Source organism: Podarcis melisellensis (assembly GCF_964234715.1).
Source record: "Podarcis melisellensis genome assembly, chromosome: 3".
Lineage (NCBI taxonomy): Eukaryota > Metazoa > Chordata > Lepidosauria > Squamata > Lacertidae > Podarcis > Podarcis melisellensis.
The window spans coordinates 18,665,693-18,685,010 of NC_138530.1; the positions used below are offsets into that span (position 1 = coordinate 18,665,693).

Sequence of the window (19,318 nt, forward strand, 5' to 3'; positions counted from 1 at the left end):
GGTTTTAAGATTATAGTTCTTATTGAACGCTGAAACACCAGAACTGTGCCCCTGATTTAACTAGAAACAAAATGTAGTTTTCCAGTCTTTGGGTTAAATAATTCTTGAAGCACTTCACCAAACTGGTTCAGAGATCACATTTTCAGTTCAACAAACCTTGGTTGAAATCAGCTTTGCAAATTAGGATGGCAAACCGTTGTAATGTGTAAGGAGCACTCAAACTTCAGTTTCCTGCTTTATGTGTCAGAGCAGATTGGAAATCCTGTATTAAAGTCGGGTACAGAAGGGGAGGAGAGACTGCACTGATTGCTATTTTAATTGATCATATTGCAATATAATTATTACTCATCTGCACCAAATCCTGCAACAAATAAATATTTCTGAGACAAGTTACCACCATAGTTAACCGATTTAGAATGCTGGATTCTTTACTGCTGTGTGATTCTGAAAATCTTTCCCTCCCTTCCCTTTATAAGGCCTTTAAAAGTGGACCTTAGTGTGATTTAGCCTGAATGAGTCACATGCTACTGCATGCTACCCAGTTGCTCATGCTTTGCTCCTCCCTTGATGTAAATGGTTAAACAAGCCAGGAAGCTTTGACTTCTCATTCCATCCATATTGGGGATCGTGATTTCTTGCTCCCTAACAAGTCATGATTTTTAGTCAACCTTAAGTCATGGTTTGTTTTTGGCTTGGAACTTGTTAGGGACCAGCAAACCATAGTTCTTGGTTCTGACATAACAGGATACCATGGCTTCCTTATTGGTTTTATGCTGCTTCCAGCCAGGGAGCAACAAAGTGGGAGTGATCACACAGCGTACAGTGGTGCCCCGCAAGACGAATACCTCGCAAGACGAAAAACCCGCTAGACGAAAGGGTTTTCCGTTTTTCGATGCGCTTCGCAAGACGAATTTCCCTATGGGCTTGCTTCGCAAGACGAAAACGTCTTGCGAGTCTTGTGATTTTTTTCGCTCCCCCCCCTTTTCTAAGCCGCTAATAGCCTTTTAGCCGCTAAGCCGCCAAGCCTTTAATAGCCGCTAAGCCGCTAATAGCGCTAAGCCGCTAAGCTGCTAATAGGGTTGCTTCGCAAGACGAAGAAACCGCTAGACGAAGAGACTCGCTAAACTAGATTTTCCGGTTTACGGCAAACACTGCCACTTTCTGTTTGGTCCCCAACATGACCCAAAATTCCATGTGCAAAGTACTCCCATTCATTTTCTAGGAAAGGAGGTAGCTCCATGGATATGCAACGAATGGATTTATCTTTCTGCAAGCTGAGCATTCTCTACTCATAAAAGAGAACACGAGGAAAACACTTGCTTATTAAGCAGAGCATCAATGGAGTCAGTCTCTGTATTCAGCAAACACTGAACATACCCAGGATCTTAGAAAGTCCTGCAAAATCAGATTTGATTGCGCTGACAGGTTTCTCTCCTTTCTGATGCAGAGGTTGCATCAAAGGTTCCTGCTGAGGCGCTGGCAGGTTTCAACCAGCACTTTTTATCAGAACTGCAAAAAAATAAAAAATAAAAATTTCCCTGAAATACAAGAAAATGTTTATGCAATGGGAACATAGGAAGCTGCCTTATATGGAGTCAGACTATTGGTCTATATAGCTCAGTGTTGTCTGCACTGATTTGGCAGCAGCTGTCAGGCTCAGGTCTCTCCCAGTCACACCTGGAGATGCCTGGGATTGAACTGGGGACCTTCTGTATGCAGATCAGATGCTCTGCCACTAAACTATCACATTTCCCCATTACATACCGTATTTTTCGCTCTATAGGACGCACCCAACAATAGGACGCACCTTGTTTTAGAGGGGGAGAACAAGAAAAAAAGATTCCCCCCTTCTTTGCGCAGCGCCCCTTCACCGAAGCGGCAGGAGAAACGGAGCCCCTTCCATTTCTCCTTCCGCTTCGCTGAAGGGGTGCTGCGCAGCTCTCCCTCTCCCACATTGCCTTTGACTTCAGTGAAGGCAACCCGAAGCCTCTGGAGCGCAGCGGGAGTTTCCGCTGCGCTCCGGAGGTTTCAGGTTCCTTTCACTGAAGTCAGGAGAGCAGGACTCTCCTGGCTTCAGCAAAAGGAGAGGCGAAAGGAAAGGCTTCAGCGAAAGGAGCAGCCTTCCCAGTGCAGGTTGGGGAGCCTTCCCAGTGCTCCCCGAGCTTGTGGGGCTGGCGGTGGGGGAAGCCCGGCTTTCCTCCAGCCCCAAAGAGCAGGTCAGGGCTGGCGCGGGAAGCCCGGGTCCCCCCACCCAGCCCCAGGGACCACACATTCGCTCCATAAGACACACAGACACTTCCCCTTAGATTTTAAGAGGAAAAAAGTGTGTCTTATGGAGCGAAAAATACGGTAACTAAGATACATTCTGATCTCATTTACTGAGACTGTAGAATTCTGCTCTGTGATCCCTTTTTAAAAAATGGGGATGGGACAGGACAGAGGGAATCCATGAAATGTTGTGCAGCATCTGTCATGTATAGGATGATGCTCAGACAAGCATCTCTCTCTTTTTTTAATAGGCACTGCTTTTGGAGTTGGGCCAGTCCAAATATAGGCAAGAAAGGAAGGCAATATTGCCTTCAATAAGTTTCCTCATTACTGCTCCCTCCTTTGAAAGTCTTAGATTAATCTGGCCTTCGCTAGATTAATCTGGCCCTCTAGATGTTTTGGACTACAACTCACATCCTCCCCAATCAGCACATCCTTGGATTGAATATTTCCAGATTTGATCTTTTCTCCATGATCACTTTGGAGCAAACCAACTATTAAGGCACCTCATTGGCTACCCTTGCAAAACTCTCCCCAAATTTCTTCCAAGTATCTATTAAGAAGGACTGAGATTCCATTAACGCATTAAAAAGCATTAGGCTCTCCATCGAAAGACACTAGTATCTTAATTTTCTTAACCATCGTTCAGCTTTTCAGTGTGAATAAGTTATTCAGAATGAGTTAAAGATTTGGGCACACTGTGTTCTCTCAGCCTGTGTGATAAAGTATGACCTAATTTGTAAATATTGATAAAGCTGAAGTCTCATTCAGCACTGTAATTTCCGCACAAGAAAGTAACTCTGTTATCTGTAATTAAATCCCTTTATCTTGTCGGGTCACTTTGATTCTAGACCCTAAAATCATACTGCTCCAGAAAAAAGGTAGTATGTAAAAACGGGGTGAGTAGAATGACATGTGGTCTTGAAACAAATGTGAGATTTCCCCATGCTATCGGAACTCCACTGTCAAACATTCTTTGTTTCCTTATACCACGTGAGTCCTTCTAGTTCAGTATTGTCTACACCAGGTGTCTTCTGGAAACCATTTCAGACTCAGAACCCACTTTTAACCCAAACATTCATTTGGAGACCCGTTTCTTTTTTCTTTTTGCCAGGTATTTGCATGGTGGTAGCGCTTCTGTTGCAACCCGCCTTGGATCAGGCTGTGACTCACTAGTGGGTCCCCACTCATCCATCAGTTGAAGACCAGTGGTCCAGCCCCACCTGGAGAGGCTAGGGATTGAACCTGGGACCTTTTGTATGCAAGGCAGATGCTCTGCCACTGAGCTTTGGCTCTTCCTCAAGAAAGGGGAGACCAGGGTTCAAATCACTCAGCTGTGAAGGTCCCTGGGTGACCTTGGGCCTGTTGCTATCTCTCAGCCTAACCTACATGAGAAGATTGTTGTGAGGATGACATGAGGTCGGGGAGGGACCATGTGTGCTACCTTGAGCTCCTTAGATGAAAAGTGGGGACTAAATAAACAGCTGTTATAGTGCCCCCATGGTATTAAAGCTCCCAGATTATGACAGCCCAAGGAACCATCATTTCATTTTTAAATTGTATGTGCAGAAGTAGAGTTGTGGGAAAGTATAGAGATTCAAAATGTACCTTTTTTTTAAAAAAAAAATCACTCTTGGCCACTTTATTTCAAAGTACATCTTTTAGGTAGTTGCCACAGCAGCTGCTTGGGTTCTCTGCACAGATACTCTGGTAGCATGAGTCTTTGCAAGATGATCAATGAACTCCTGATACGGTGACTTGGTGAACACAGTCTCTTTCCACAGATCAGGGGTAAGGTAAATATAGGTCTTTGAGATGGCATCAAAGGTGGCCTTGGCAAAGTTGCCCAAGGTGGCAGTGCAGCCCCTGGCTGATGTGTAACAGTCGTCAATACCAGCCATCATCAGCAATTTCTTGGGAACTGGGGCAGACACAATTCCAGTACCACGTGGCGAGGGATGAGACGCACAAGTACGGAGCCACACCGACCTGTTACCTTGCAAGGTACAGTGTCCGGCTTGCTGATCTTGTTCCCCCAGTAGCCTCTCCTTACGGGCACAATGGACAGCTTCGCAAGAATGATGGCCCCATGGATCGCGGTGGCAACTTCCTTGGAGCACTTGACCCCAAGACCAACATGACCATTGTAGTCACCAATCTCCACAAAGGCCTTGAACCTGGTGCGCTGACCAGCCAGGGTTTGTTTCTGAACAGGCATGATCTTCAAAACCTCATCCTTCAGGGATGAGCCCAGGAAAAAGTCAATGATTTCAGACTCCTTGATTGGAAGGGGGAAAAGGTAAATCTCCTCCAGAGACCTGATTTTCATGTCCTTTACTAGGCGACCAAGTTTGGTGACTGGAATCCATTCTTTGTCTTCAGCTTTGCCCTGAGCTCCACGCCCTCGGCCACGTCTTCTGCCACGGCCTCTCCCACGCCCTCGGCCTCCACTGCCAAAGCCTCCTCGGAAGCCTCCCCTGGCAGCAGCTCCTCCACCTGCAGCTGCTCCAGCTCCTCCTGCCCCTTGCGCAGCACCGGCGCCGTCCGCCATTTGGTGTTCTCGACTAGAAGCTTCAAAATGTACCTTTAAAAAAAAAGAACCAAGTTCAAGAATATGCATGATAGTTTTACTCAGAATAGACCCATTAAGCTCAATGGGTCATGATTAGCTAATCGCCAAATCACAACAAAATAAGACGAGAACAGTTCATTAAACGAGAAATGGTCAAGACAATACAGTGGTACCTCGCAAGACAAAAAACGCGCAAGATGAAAGGGTTTATCGTTTTTTGAGTTGCTTCGCAAGACGATTTCCCCTATGGGCTTGCTTCGCAAGATGAAACATCTTGCGAGTTTGTTTCCGTTTTCTTAAAACCGTTAATACCAGGGTGCATCCGTGCTTCGCAAGACGAAAAATCCGCAAGACAAAGAAACTCGCAGAATGAATTAATTTCGTCTTGCAAGGCACCACTGTACATAAAATGCAACAGACTCTGCAGAGGGCGGGGATACATGTGTTGTTCATTATATTTTGTATGATGTTCATTTCCTACTTTTCAATTTACTCTGAGATACTACACGTAGAAAATATTATAGAAAATTATGTCATGCCTTCAAGAGAAAGCTGCATTTCAGTGGGAGTCCTTTGAATGGTGTTCTGTGAAGTTTTTAGCTTTGTGACAGTAGCACTGCGTGAGGTCTTCCCTGTTCCTGTTACGGACCTTAAAACTAAGGAACCGATTGAACTTTCTAGCTTTTGAAGGTAGCTTAAAACAAGAAACAAGTGGCTTGCTTTTACTTTTGCCAAAATGCATACCTTTTAAATTTTTTAGATGTTGATAAAGAACAACTCACCTTGTGTGATTCCCCTGACCACCCCTGCATGCTTTAAATTATTTTCTTTCTTTTCCTCTCTTAATTTAAAATCCTAGCTGTGTTCCTGTTTTGGAAGCTTTCAGAATGAGAGTAGCAGCGGACCTGGGGTATCAGATGCTGAATTGGAACAGAGTGCCTTAATGGAACTACCTAGCTTACTTCTTTTTTTTTAGTCTCCTGATTTTCTCCGGAGGGGTCAGTGATGGAGTATAGTTGCACAAGTTAATGGACTACAAGCTGCCATGCTTCTAGTTTGGCTCTTTACGCAAAGCCACGACATTATTCTGTAGTCATTTTCAGACATAAGCTGTAAACCATGGTGTAGTGTTCCATAAATGAGTCTGGAGCTATATATTTTCCCCCTTCCCAATTTGTCTCTGGCGTTACCATGAGGAGGAGTTTTGAAGCATCTTTTAGTTTAAACTAATCTTAAGTTTGTCTGAACAGGGGCAAGCTGTGGTTTGCCTAATCTATGATTTGTGCAAACAACCCACAATCAGGCTGTGGTTTCTCGCTCGTTCGCCTCCTTTGATGAATTTATTTTGCTCCGCTCCATTTTGGGATGGTTTTATGTGTTTTAAAATTGTAGCGATTTTTACCTGTTTTGAAATTGTATTTTCTCTTTGTGGTTGCCTGCCCTGGGACATTGTGGTGAAGGGCGGGCAAATTAATCCTGTAAACAAACAAAGAAACCATAGTTTATAAATGAGTCCAATTCCCGATTCAGATAAAATGACAAGGTGTGGTTAGTTGAAATAAGCGAATGCTTCTGTACTTCTATTTGTGGTTGTGATGGAGGCGAATGCAGAGGGGGGAGTGCATAAGCCTATGGTTTGTCCCTGTAGCTCTAAACTGTGGTTTAGCATTCTGTCCAAATATGCCCGGTGTGTGGAGTAGTGTGTTAGTGTGGTTGCCTTTTTGGGTGGTAGCTTTGCTGTACTTGCTGCTTTTTAAAAATGAGAGTTTCTTGCCGTTTCCTGCCCTTGCAGGTAAGCAGGTTTTTTTCTGCTTAGGAGGAGTACTTAATTGCTTCGTTTTGAGGATATATGTGCATATACACCAGCGCTATGAGTTTCTATTCTATTCTCATGTGAATTTAGAAATGCTGAATTGCCATGGTACCTGGCATGCGGCTTTCTTGGAGGGCAATTATCTCCTTTGGAGATAATCTTCTTTGCTCTCTTCTCTCCCCCCCACCCCCAAATATTTCAGGTAGCGTGGAGTGAGGGCTCAGACCTGGGGAGAATCACAGATTGGAATTGCTAGTGGGAAGCAAGGGGAGTCCTCTCCCCTGCAAGGGGCTGCACAAAACCACAGCATATTTGGGTGAAGATGGTATTGAGAGGACAGCCGTTGCTTGTCTTTTGCTTCAGGTAGGCTGCCTGTTAGTTTTCAGGTGCTGATGCTACCTATCTAGGAGACAAGTTCAGAATATGCAGCCTGACTTTAAAACAGCCCGACTGTCAACCCTGACTTGCAGTGGCTATTTAAGCATTTCCTGTCCATGTCGCCGTTCTTCTCCAACAGCGGAACACAATCACCTCTCCAACTAGAGATGTTGAGAATCGGATGCCAAGGTCCTTTGCATACAGAAACCTGCGGCAATACATTCGGATGCTTTTAAGTATGTTGCCTGCTGGTAATGGGGCTAAGAGTGTGCCTTCCTTTGGCTGAAACACAGGTTGTTTAACTACCCGCTTGTTAATTGATATACTGTTTATGAATTTAGTATTTATTTTCAGCCGAGCCAGAGCCTCTTTCTTAAACACTGAATGGAAAGCCTGTAGGTTGATGATAGCATTGTCGCTGTCAGATAATGTTCCATATTGTTTGCTCTTTGCTATTGTGTTTGCATTACGTTAAGCCACTTTGGGGACCCTTTCGCAGGGAAAAGCAGGTCGCAAGGGATGGTGTCCTCTTCTGCTAAGCAGAGGCAGAAAGCTGTGCCAGCAGCTGATTTTTCTAGGATGCATGGCTGTAACTCAGGGATGGGGCATTTGCCTGGCATGCGGAACATCCCAGGTTCCATCCCCAATACAGTGGTGCCCCGCAAGACGAATGCCTCGCAAGACGAAAAACCCGCAAGACGAAAGGGTTTTTCAGTTTTTGCGACGCTTCGCTAGACGATTTTCCCTATGGGCTTGCATCGCAAGACGAAAGCCCATAGGGAAATCTCGGGGACCTTTTTTTAAATGCTGGCGGTGGGGAGCAAAGCCTTTCCCCCCCCCCTCCGGACTTCAGAAGAGGTCCAGGAAGGCCGGCGGGGGCGAAAGGCTTTGCTCCCCACCACCAGCATTTTAAAAGCGGTCTGGGATAGCAGGGAAGCGCTTCCCGCTATCCCGGATGGCTTTTGAAGGCAGGCAGGGGGGGCAAAGACTTTTGCTCCCCCGCCGGCCTTGGGAAGAGGTCCTGGACCTCTTCCGAAGGCGGGCGGGGGGCAAAAGTCTTTGCTCCCCCCTGCCTGCCTAACCGGGGGCTTTTAAATCGCCCCGGGACTGTCCGGGGCGATTTAAAAGCCCCCGGATGGCTTTTGAAGCCTCCCCCCGCCGCCCGGCATCGGGGCATCGTCCCGATGCCGGGCGGCGAGGCAGGAACGCCTCCCCCCACCGCCCGGCTTCGGGGCATCGTCCCGATGCCGGGCGGCGGGGCAGGAAAGCCTCCCCCCGCCGCCCGGCTTCGGGGCATCGTCCCGATGCCGGGCGGCGGGGCGAGAAAGCCTCCCCCTGCCCCCCGGCATCGGAACGATGTCCCGAAGCCGAGCGGCGGGGCGGGAAAGCCTCCCCCCGCCGCCAGGCTTCGGGGCATCGTCCCGATGCCGGGCGGCGGGGCAGGAACGGCTCCCCCCTGCGCCCGGCTTCGGGGCATCGTCCCGATGCCGGGCGGCGGGGCGAGAAAGCCTCCCCCCGCCGCCCGGCTTCGGAACGATGTCCCGAAGCCGGGCGCAGGGGCCGCGAAGCCTGGGCGCGCTGGCAACTCTCCGCAAGGAGCGCTCCCACTGCTTGCGGAGAGGTCCGCGAAGCCTGTCCTGGACCTCTTCTGAAGGCAGGCGGGGGGCAAAAGTCTGTCCCCCCTGCCTGCCTTCCCAGGGGCTTTTAAATCGCCCCGGACAGTGGAGAAGTCCTCCGCTGTCCCGGGCAATTTTAAAATGCCGCCCGCCAGAAAAGGTCGGGGGAAGCGGTTTCCATAGGAACGCATTAATTGATTTTCAATGCATTCCTATGGAAAACCGTGCATCGCAAGACGAAAAACTCGCAAGACGAAGAGACTTGCGGAACGAATTAATTTCGTCTTGCGAGGCACCACTGTATCTCCCAGGTAGGACTGGGAGAAACATTTGCCTGGAATACTGGAGAGCCTCTGCCAGTCAGTGTAGACTTTACTGAGCTAGATGGACCAGTAGTTTCCCATGTGAGTTTGGAGGCTTCTCGGTCACAGCTGACACAATGAGTCCTCTTTTGCTCCGAAGAAAATAGCCGGTGTGGCCTAGTGGTTAGAGTGCCGTACCAGAACCTGGGAGACCAGGGTTCAAATCCCTCCTCAGCTGTGAAGCTCCCTGGGTGACGGGTCAGCCACAGTCTCTCAGCCTGACCCAACCTCACAGGTTTGTTGTGAGGATAAAATGGAGAGGGAGAGAGGCATGAGTGCCACCTTGAGCTGTTTGAAGGAAATGTGGGATGTGGATGTACTAAATAAAAAGATTCATAGGAAACCGTAAGACCTCAGGTCACTTCTGGGAAGCAGCTTCCCTCCCATCCCTGGGAGCCTGTTGACTCCTTGGCAAAACTAACTGCTAAGTTAAAGTTCTGTGAGTTGGGCTTGCTGCTGGTGCTGTGGCCTGCAAAATCAGACCACAGAGGTTGGGAGAGACTCTCTGCTGCCTCGCACAGTGTCCTCTGCTTCCTTCCGAGCTGTAATTGTGTGGGTATGCAATACAATATCCCATCATTGCTCCGAGCGACTCAGGACATGTACAAATATTCCCACTTGACCATTATTCTGCCTGGCATGAAATTGTTACATGTATTTTAAAGCTTATTATTGTGTCGTCCTTGTCCTATGAAGCCCGGTTGCCTTAGATACCATGGATCTGGTAACTAGGGCAACTAGACGTAACTGACAAAAATGGAGAAAGCAGCAATGAATCTTCCTTCATGCTTTCTGAAATCAACTTTGGATAAGACACTTGCTGAGCGAGAGAACCGGGAGGGGGAATTGCCTGTCCACAACCCCCTGCCCACCCCTGAGAGACCTTTGTGGGGGCTATGCTCATTCATTCCACTTGCCATCTCTTTTTCTGCAGCCGCCCTCTTCCTTCGAGGGCACACAGCCCTACCCTCTGTACTTTTTGAGATAACCCAGGTGTCCCGTGTGTTGTGTGGCAGGGAAGAGATTTATGAACTCAGACAAGCAAAGTTGTCCCGCTTGCAAGAGGACGTTCTGCCTGCTCAGCGGCACTTCCTCTTCCCCTCCTTTCATGGGAACCTAAGAGCCTGCTGGATCAGGCCAATGGCCCATCTATTATTTATTTTTTTAAATAATTTTTATTAACCGACCAATCAAATCAAATCAAATCATATCACACAAATTCCGAATTACAAAACCGAATTTTAAATTTTTGTTGAGGGGACCCATATTTCAAGTTCCGAAAGGGGATTCCGATCATCTTCTTGCTACTGCGTTAATATCCACAGATCAATCCAAATAATGTTCATAATTCTATCCAGTCTTACCTTGCTCAGGCCAATGGCCCATCTAAGTCCAGCATCTTGGTCTCACCACGGCCAACCAGATGCCTGTGGAGACCTTTCAAGCTGGAACGGAGCACAAGAGCACTCAGCCTTCCTGTGGTCTCCAGCAGCTGGTGTTCAGAAGTATTGCTGCCTCCAGCTGTGGAGGCAGATTATAGCCATTACGGCTAATAGCCATTGAGAGTCTCCTTCACCAGGAAATCTGTCTAATCCTCTTCTAAAGCCACCTAAATTGGTGGTCATCCCAGCCTCCTGTGGGAGTGAGTTCCGTAATTGAACTGCGTGCTGGTATAAAGAAGCACTTTCTTTAATCTCTCCCAAATTCAGCTTCATTGGAGGTCCATGAGTTCTGAGAGAGGGAGAGAGAGAAACTTTTCTCTATCCAGTTTCTCCATGCCATGTACAATTTTTACAAACTTTGATCCTGCTGCCTCTTCTCTAAACTAAAATCGTCCAAGTACTGCAGCCTTTTTGGGAGTCCCTCCGTCCCCTCGATCATTTTGGTTGCCCTTCCAACGCAACAGTATTATTTTTGAGATGAGGAGGCCAGAACAGGCTTCCAAATGGAGTCTCACCTTACATGTGTGCCTTCTCCCCTATCTGCTCCAGATCATTTGGATCTCACCTGTCAATCCTGCACCCAGCTTTGCTGTTCAGGGAGCTGCGACTGGCTTGTCCAGCTCCTTGTCACTGCTGCTGATCTCAAACCCCACTGCCTGTGGGGAAGGGCTTTTCCTGCAGTCTGCTGTCCATCCTTCACAGAATATTGTTGGACTTCAGAAGGGTGCCAAGGGTCAGAGTTGTGGATACACTGCGCTTTTGGTATCCTTGCAGCTAAGGCTGTACAAAAACGGCAAGAAGAGCTCCACTGTTTTGGGGAATAATATCCCCGCCCCCCCCCACACTACCCCAAGTCCACTTGTAGTGCTGTAATTGTTAGATCCATTTGGAGTTATTTTCTTTTTATTCCGCAGGCGACTACTACTCTCACTCACACACACAGCCTGGAGGCTGAGGCTGTGCGCTGTTCAGAGTACAGAAGCATATTGAGTATTTTTGTTTTGTTGTTCTTGTTTTCCCCATTGGCAAAGAGCTGGGCTAGGTGACTTAAGAGATCTCCTTACCCAGGAATCTAGGTTCCTATTAAGCCATCTTCTGCCTGAATTGGCACAGCTGGGTCATCTGCCTGGGCTCCCTATATTGGAGGGACAAGTGAGGTAGAATAAATGCTCTCCGCTGGCATTCATCCACTCTTCTGTCTGTGGTGGTGGGCTGTTGGTTTCTTTTCTTTTTCTTTTTTTGGCAGTGGGTATATTTTTCCTGAATCCCTCCACAAGCTGGTTTCTTGAAGCAGGAACGCTAACCTGCCTCTAATGTTAAATGCAAAGCCAAGCCAAAAAAGGGGAGGTGTCACAGAGAGAGAACCCTGCGATGGAACTGTCAGAATAGGAGCTCCACTCTGACGGAGAGGCCATGCTGCTTTGCAGGGGGTCACACTGAACTCCAGAGACTGTGAGCGATTGCTTTGACGGCGCATGTTGTCAACTAGAAATAACTACTGAGGCATCAGCTTTTTACCCAGGCTCTGGCAGGAGCATATGTTTCCAGTGCGAAAGGAGAAGCGGTGACAGATGTCAAAAGGCTTGCAGTGGTGATATTTGTTTTTTCTAAAGCCTTGGCAGGGTTCCACGGAGAAATTGTGCCATGCGCAGAAAAGGGAAGTTGTGCTCCAGTGTTGCGTTGGGGAAGAGTGCTGTTTCCACCCAGTCTCTCTGATTTAATGGAACTGTATCTGTGTGGTGGTTTCTTTGAAATGGTTAATAGGGCCAAAGAAATATCAAGGATGTGTCTTCCTTCTTTTTAGAATGTTTTATATCTTGCCCTTCTTCCAAGAAACTCAAGGTGGAGTACATGTGTCTAAAAAGATAAAGGTAAAGGACCCCTCATCTTGCTTTACTGGCCGAGGAAGCTGACGTTTGTCCACACACACACACACAGAGAGAGAGAGAGAGAGAGAGAGAGAGAGAGAGAGAGAGAGAGATGCTTGCCCAGAATGGCGCAGTGCAGGACACATCATGGCTGAACTGGTGTTTTGAATCCGCCCTATTATTGCTATGTATTTACAGTACACTCGTACCTTGGTTCTTGAACAGAATGCGTTCTGTGAGTCCGTTTGACTTCCAGAACTGTTCAAAAACCTATGCGTGGCTTCCGATTGGCTGCAGAAGCGTCCTGCAGCCAACCGGAAGCCGCATCGGACGTTCGGCTTCCAAAAATCATTTGAAAAACGGAACACTCACTTCCTGGTTTTGATTGTTCGGGAACTGATTTGTTCGGGAGCCAAGGTGTTTTGAGATCCAAGGTACGACTGTAATAACTACTTTAATGTTTGCAAATAATGAATTTAAAGTGTTGTTATTACCATTATTATTATTATTATTATTATTATTATTATTAGCAACAACAACAACATAATATCAGGGCAGGATAACAACCTTGGCACTCTTAACTGGGCCTTCCCCTGACCTGATGCTCTCCAGTCTTTCCCAGCCAGCATGGTCAAAAGTCAGGGATGATGAAAGTTGGTAGTATCAAAAATATGGTTCAGGATGTCTGCAGTGACCATTACATCACATTGTCCTTCCTGTACAAGAGCATCACCTTCTTCTGCTTTGGAGCTGCTCCACAGTCACCACGATGGAGTTTACATAACATACAGGGACAGACGGACGAGGTTGCCATCTATTCTTTGTTTAAAACTATGAAGGCTATCAGGACTGGGAGAGACCTTTTGCTGCCCGAGAGTCTGGGAAACTCCTGCTGGCTCCCTCCAAATGTTTTGGATGTCACCCATCATCTCTGACCATTGGTCACGTTGTCTGGGACTGATGGGAGTTATAGTCCAAAACTCAAGGCAGCAGGTTGGAGAAGCCTGCATTAAATGGACTAATGGTCTGAGTTCAGAATAAGGCAGCTTCTTCATATGTCCACAAAGTCTCATGTACCTTTTAAAAATCTTGCACAGAAGAAAGAACAAACCTAGCTATCTTTCTCTCTCTTCACAAGGCTACAGAGATGGGAAAAGCTACATTTGGTGATATTTTCTGTTGGCATTAAAGGTCCAAGAGCTCCTTCAGGATCTGTATGTGGCAACCTTGTTTATGAAGTACCATCAAAAAGGCTAAAAGCAAAGCTGATCTGTCTAGAATTGGGTATGGCAGTGGCTGTTCTCATTTAGGATATGGGCTGGTTCTGCTGCTAGGAAGCCCCTGCCTCCATGGCTGAATTCTAAATTCAGTCTGGTTTGTTTAGCAGTTATCTCTGCTTCTGGGCACAGTTCCAAGTGCTAGTGTTGACTTAACCTGATGGTAGGCAATTTAGGGCTTTGTATCAGAAAGACCTTCTCCTCCCATATGAGCTGAGCTGTTTACTGAGGTTATCATCCTAGATCCATTACAGCACTGGAAACTGCAGGAGGGGAGATTGCTCCTGTGCTCATCTGCTTGGCCACTCTGAGAACAGGATGTTGGAGTAGGTTGGGCTGCTGGCCTGATCCAGCAAGCTCTTCTTCCATTCCTGTAACCAGGACTTGGGAACCTGTGGCCCTTGACACGTTGTTCAACTCCACACGTTCCCTATCCCCGTCCTTGGCCCTTTTCCAGGTGCCCCCACTTTCATAGAATGATAAAATCATACAGAGTTGTAGGGTTGGAAGGGGTCACAAGGGTCACCTAGTCCAACTCCCTGCAGTGTAGGAATCTCAACTAAAACATCCATGACAGATGACCACTCAACCTCTGCTTAAAAACTTCTAAGGAAGAAGAGTCCACCACCTCCTGAGGGAAACCATCCCACTGTTGAACAGTTCTTACTGCCAGAAAGTTTTTCCTGATGTTGGAATCTCCTTAGTTGGAATCTCCTTTCTTGTAACTTGAAGCCAGGGCAAGAGAAAACAAGCTTTTTCCCCCTTCCATGTGACAGCCCTTGAGATACTTGAAGATGGCTATCATACCTCCTCTCGGTCTCGTCTTTTCCAGGCTAAAAAAGACCTAGCTCCTTCAACCGTTCCTCGTAAGGCTTGGTTTCCAGACCCTTGATCATTTGGGTTGCCCACCTCTGCACACAGCTTGTCAACATCCTTCTTAAATTGTGGTGCCCAGAATTGGACGCAGTATTCCAGGTGTGGTCTGACCAAGGCAGAATAGCATGGTACTGTTATTTCCCTTCATCTGGACACTATACTTCTGTTGATGCAGCCTAGAATAGTGTTAGCTTTTTTTGCCGCTGCATCACACAGTTGACTTATGTCAAGCTTATGGTCCACCAAGACCCCAAGATCCTTTCCACATGTACGGCTAGTAAGCCAGGTATCTCACATCTTATATTTGTGCATTTGGTTCCTCCACCCTAAGTGCAAAGCTTTACGTTTGTTCCTGTTGAAATTCATTTTGTTAGTCTGGGCCCAGTTCTCCAATCTGTTAAAGTCATTTTGAATTCTGCAGAATCAGAGGTCAGCCACTGAATAGCCCTTTTACAGACACCCACTCTTCCTTTGTTTTGGCGCTAGGCTTAATTTTATTCGAAAGATCTTCTAAGGATGGGTGACTGGAGGTCCTTCTGCTGCTGTTGCCATTTGGTTTGGGTTTTAATTTTGTGTGGGTCATCTGGATTGGATTTCATCTCTGTGTGTCTGCCTCTTTGTAGACTCCCCTGTGACATGCTGATGTATTAATATCTTGGCGGAAATCGTGTTTTCCCATAGCATAGCTCAATCTGAATGAATTGGAGCGGAAGAAAAAAATGAGTTGCTGGGAGTGGGGTCAGAAAGGAATGCTAAACCTGTGCAAACCTCTGGCATGGCCCTTCTTTGAGATACATGAAGAACAGGGTGGAGCTCATGGCCAGCTACTACATGACCAGTAAGATGCTGTTTCCAGTCCATAGGGACTAGAAGGGTGTGTTTAAAATATCTCATCGTTCTTTTCCATTGAAAAAAAAAAGCTTGGGCTGTGTGCCTCATGTCTGTGTGTAATATATACACTTGATGCCAAGAAAACCTAGGGTTTTACTGTTAGGAATATGGTATGCAATATCACATTCGCACATATTTGCTTAATTTTTCACAGCTTACTCTTGATGCCTAGAGCCAGGTTTTGAAGGAACTTGGAAGCTTTTGTAAGAGAGGGAGGAAGGAAGAAACAGTATGTGGCATGGCTTTGCGGGTTGAGGAGACGAAAGAGTAGGAAACGTAGGAAAGGGACAGAGCCGAGCCCTGGATCTTCACTCCCCAGGCTGCTGGGGAAAGCTTTTTGCTTGCATCTACGTTATCTGCATGCTTTCAAACTTATCCTCACATCCATTAGTAATGGAAGCATTATTTTCAAGGCGAGAAAGCAGGCCTAAAAAGGTGGCAGCTTTGAGGATATTGAGCCCTGTAGCCGAGAACTGATTTAGTGATCTTAAGGCAATCTTGTGGGAATGTGTAATAGCCATGTTGTTGTTTTCAGTCTAGCTTCTTGTACTGCCAACTGTAGAAAGAACACATGCTCTATAAGCTTCAAGCCCTGTGTGTGTGCCCATGATACAGGTAACTTCTCCCTTTCTCTCTCTCTCTCTCCCTCTCTCCCTCTGTCTGTCCGTCTCCCTTCCTCCCTCTCTCTCTTTCCCCTTAGCCTTCCGCAACCTGGCACCCTCCAGATGGTGGGGCTATAACTTCCATCAGCCCCAAACAGTACAGTTTGGGAGGGCTGCTCTTTTCATGAGACTGCAGCAACTCCTCCCAGATCTACAATTCCCAGAGTTCCCTGTGAAAGAGGCATTGGTTGTTAAACCACTCTGGGAACAGTGTTTCAAGAAAGCGAATAGGGATATCGTAACAATCCTCAGCACCCTTAACAAACTATAGCTCCCACATTTTTGGGGTTGGGGGGGGATCCATGGCTGTTCAAAGGACTTTAAATGTGTTGTTTCAACATGGCCTTAGTACTGAAGCCAAAATGTCTGCATTGGTCAAAAGGGCATATATAATCTTTAGAAAAGGCCTGGCTGTGGAGGTCTGTAATGAAGAGCACCTACATCATAGGATTTACCTCTACATCCCTGATGGTGGGACTGGGAGGAACTGACTAAAACAACTATTTGGAATCTAAAGGAGTGAAAATGCTGAAAGGTGCTTATTGTTCTGTGTGAACGGACTGCAAGGCAAAGGATAACATTCACTTAGTATGGATAAATGTAAAGTGATGGACCTGTGAGAGAAATGTTCAATTGCTTATCGTTCATTCCAGACTAAACAGTTCAGGGGAAAGATGTGGACATCTTTGTAGACCACTTCATGTACCTCATTACTAGGCTTCAGTCTCAGAAGAAATGAGATATTTGGCCATCGTGCGAAAAGGCTGGAAACAAATAACACAAGTTAAACACCGCTATGAATCACTTTCTTTGCCCTTCTTTGGTCTCCTCCGACTGCCTTGACTCCCAACTGCCGAATTGGAGGGTTGTGGGGTTTTTGAAGGATCAAATAAGTGTGTTGCGAAGAGGCTGACAGGAATGGAATAGTTCACATTAGTGAAGAAGCTAATGTGGGAAGACACTGGCGTTTAACGTGATGGATGACACAGAGAAGGCAGATTGGGAGCGGTTTTGCTAGTGCCTTCCTGATAATGCAAGAACAGAAACACATTCAATGACATTGAAAGTTGGCAGATTATATATAAAAAAACACCACCCTGTAAGAAATAGATATTCAGGCAGTGTCGGGTTAGATTACAGAGCTCTTCGCTACGCCCTGTCACTTATGCCAAGGGCTTGGTGATATTTATAAATGCTCCATGGGCATTTTGATCAATACCTGCAACTGTACGCATCAGGTTTCTAAAGGATGCCTTGTGTCTTAAGTTCCCTCAGATAAAGATGTGAGAACCAGTGTGGCTAAAGTGGAGAGGGGTGGACTTGGGCCTAGCTCAAATTTCTGTCCAGCAGTGAAGCCTCCTGAGGTAAAGCAGGCTGCAAGATGGCGACTAGTCCTATCCTTCTTCCTGGGATGATTGTGAAGACAGTAGCAAGGGGAAATACATGTTGCAGATGCAAAATATGTCAACAAAAGTCAGCCTGGCACTTTCAAGGGTTTAAAATTCAAATTTCTTTGGGGCAGATTGCTGACGACTTTGTAAGGGCTATAGAGACTGGAATGGGAAACTCTGGTGAAAATACAGGCCTGGTTTGGGTGGGTGAGACTTTGAATCTTAAACAGATTATACAATGGCAGGCAATGAAAGGTTTTGTTTCATCCTGTAAATTAGGCTGGAACCTCTCTCCCCGCCCTGGTATAATTTTTAGTTTTCCCTCCCACAGTTGCATGCCCTACAGTTGCATGCCCTACAGCTCTACTTCGTTGCTTTCACCGCTATCCTTTCTGTAATTTATTTATTTCTCAAATTTATATCCCGCCCTTCCTCTCCAAATGAGCCCAGGGTGGCCAACTACAAGTGATGAAGCATCTTAAAAACGATGCAGCAACTTACCGGAAAAATAATAAATCAAGATAACAAACTTTTGATAAAATAATGGAAATAGTTTGTTGACTATTTACAAACAAACTGTAAAGAGATAAGAACATTGGCAGGATTATTGGAATAACCTGCAATTTTTATAAGAGTATGCATTTATGGTAAATGAATAAGTGATTAAGTTAAGTTAATTTGGAATAAGCAGAAAATAAAAAATTTAAGGAACCTCAGAAAGAGGGGGAAGGGAGTCAAGTTTCGAAATGTTAAAATGATTGTAACATTATTGAAATGTATAAAATTGAAAATAATAAATAAAAAAAATTATTTAAAACGATTCCAAATGCAGATGCCGACTGGGAAGTAACTTTAAAGACTAGTTAAAGAGGAAGGTCATTGGTATGAGCCAAAAAGACAACAGAGTTGGCTCTTGCCTAATGTTCATGGGGAGGGAATTTCAAAGAAAAGGTGCCACAACATGATAATGACCTGATTCCCACATCTTTCAGAATGGTACTCCTTTTTTTGAATGTTTTAAATTGCTGTTTTTAACAGGTTTTACCAATAAGCTTGTTTTCTCCCTTTTGTAAGGTATTTCCAGGTGGTGTATATATATATATTATGAAATTTAAAAATAGATAGATAGATAAATAAATAGAAACATAGAATTGTAGCATTAGAAAGGACCCCAAGAGTCATCTAGTCTAACCCTCTGCAATGCAGGAATTAACTGCGATTAATATGCACTTAGATATATAGATATCTGTGCTTACTTAACAATTCTGTAGATTATAGGAGACCATGTCTAGGCAGTACATAGTTCAGCTTGCAAGTTGGCCAACTTCTTTGAGGAAGTTGGAACTTCTTAATGTATAACAGCCCTTGTGGCAGGGCTGCCAGTCTGCAATCAGAGCAGTTCCTCTTCTCCCTTTAAATCTGCTGCTAAACTGGGCGACAAAGCCTCTGTGCCTTCTCCCACCCTTTCTTCCCCTCCAGATTCTTCTGTACCTGCCTCTTTCCCAACATGCTACATATGGGGAGGTAGTGGGGAAAACACATGAAAGGACCATAGAGGAAAAGGGCAGAACAAGCTTCAGCAGCTGCCTCTTCTCCCAGTTTAGCCCCAGACTTAATTAAAGGGAATCTCTGGGGCGCAACCTGGAACTTTACTTTGTGCACACCTGTGCTCTGCTTGAAGCAGTGCGATCTGGAGCACCTTTTGAGTTTGTGATGTGTATAATTGGTTTTTGGAGCATCTTGCCCCCTCCGCCCACCTCCCCGCAGTGGATTGAACTGGGTGGCCATTTCATTACATTCAGTTCTCGTTTCCGTAATGGCTGGGCTTAATAGCAATTTCCCACTAACTAGAGAAGATGCTCATCTACCATGATAACGTCTTACGGGGAAGGAAATTACCCT

At 46.0% G+C, this 19,318-nt stretch overlaps 1 protein-coding gene, 1 long non-coding RNA gene and 1 pseudogene across 6 annotated transcripts in view; 1 reads left to right on the top strand and 2 right to left on the bottom strand.

The window, feature by feature from the left end:
* LOC309365624 (phosphofurin acidic cluster sorting protein 2-like) overlaps window positions 1-19,318 on the top strand; it is a 178,594-nt gene that overhangs the window by 36,649 nt on the left and 122,627 nt on the right. The window lies entirely within an intron of this gene.
* On the bottom strand, window positions 1,123-17,976 carry LOC309366090. Its single transcript, XR_014166492.1, has 3 exons — window positions 16,732-17,976; window positions 6,243-6,316; window positions 1,123-1,509 (listed from the first exon to the last, which is right to left on the bottom strand). It is a non-coding gene; the product is annotated as an uncharacterized lncRNA (long non-coding RNA).
* LOC309365847 (small ribosomal subunit protein uS5 pseudogene) lies at window positions 3,891-4,841 on the bottom strand (annotated as a pseudogene). Its single transcript has one exon. The product of its transcript is annotated as a small ribosomal subunit protein uS5 pseudogene (transcript).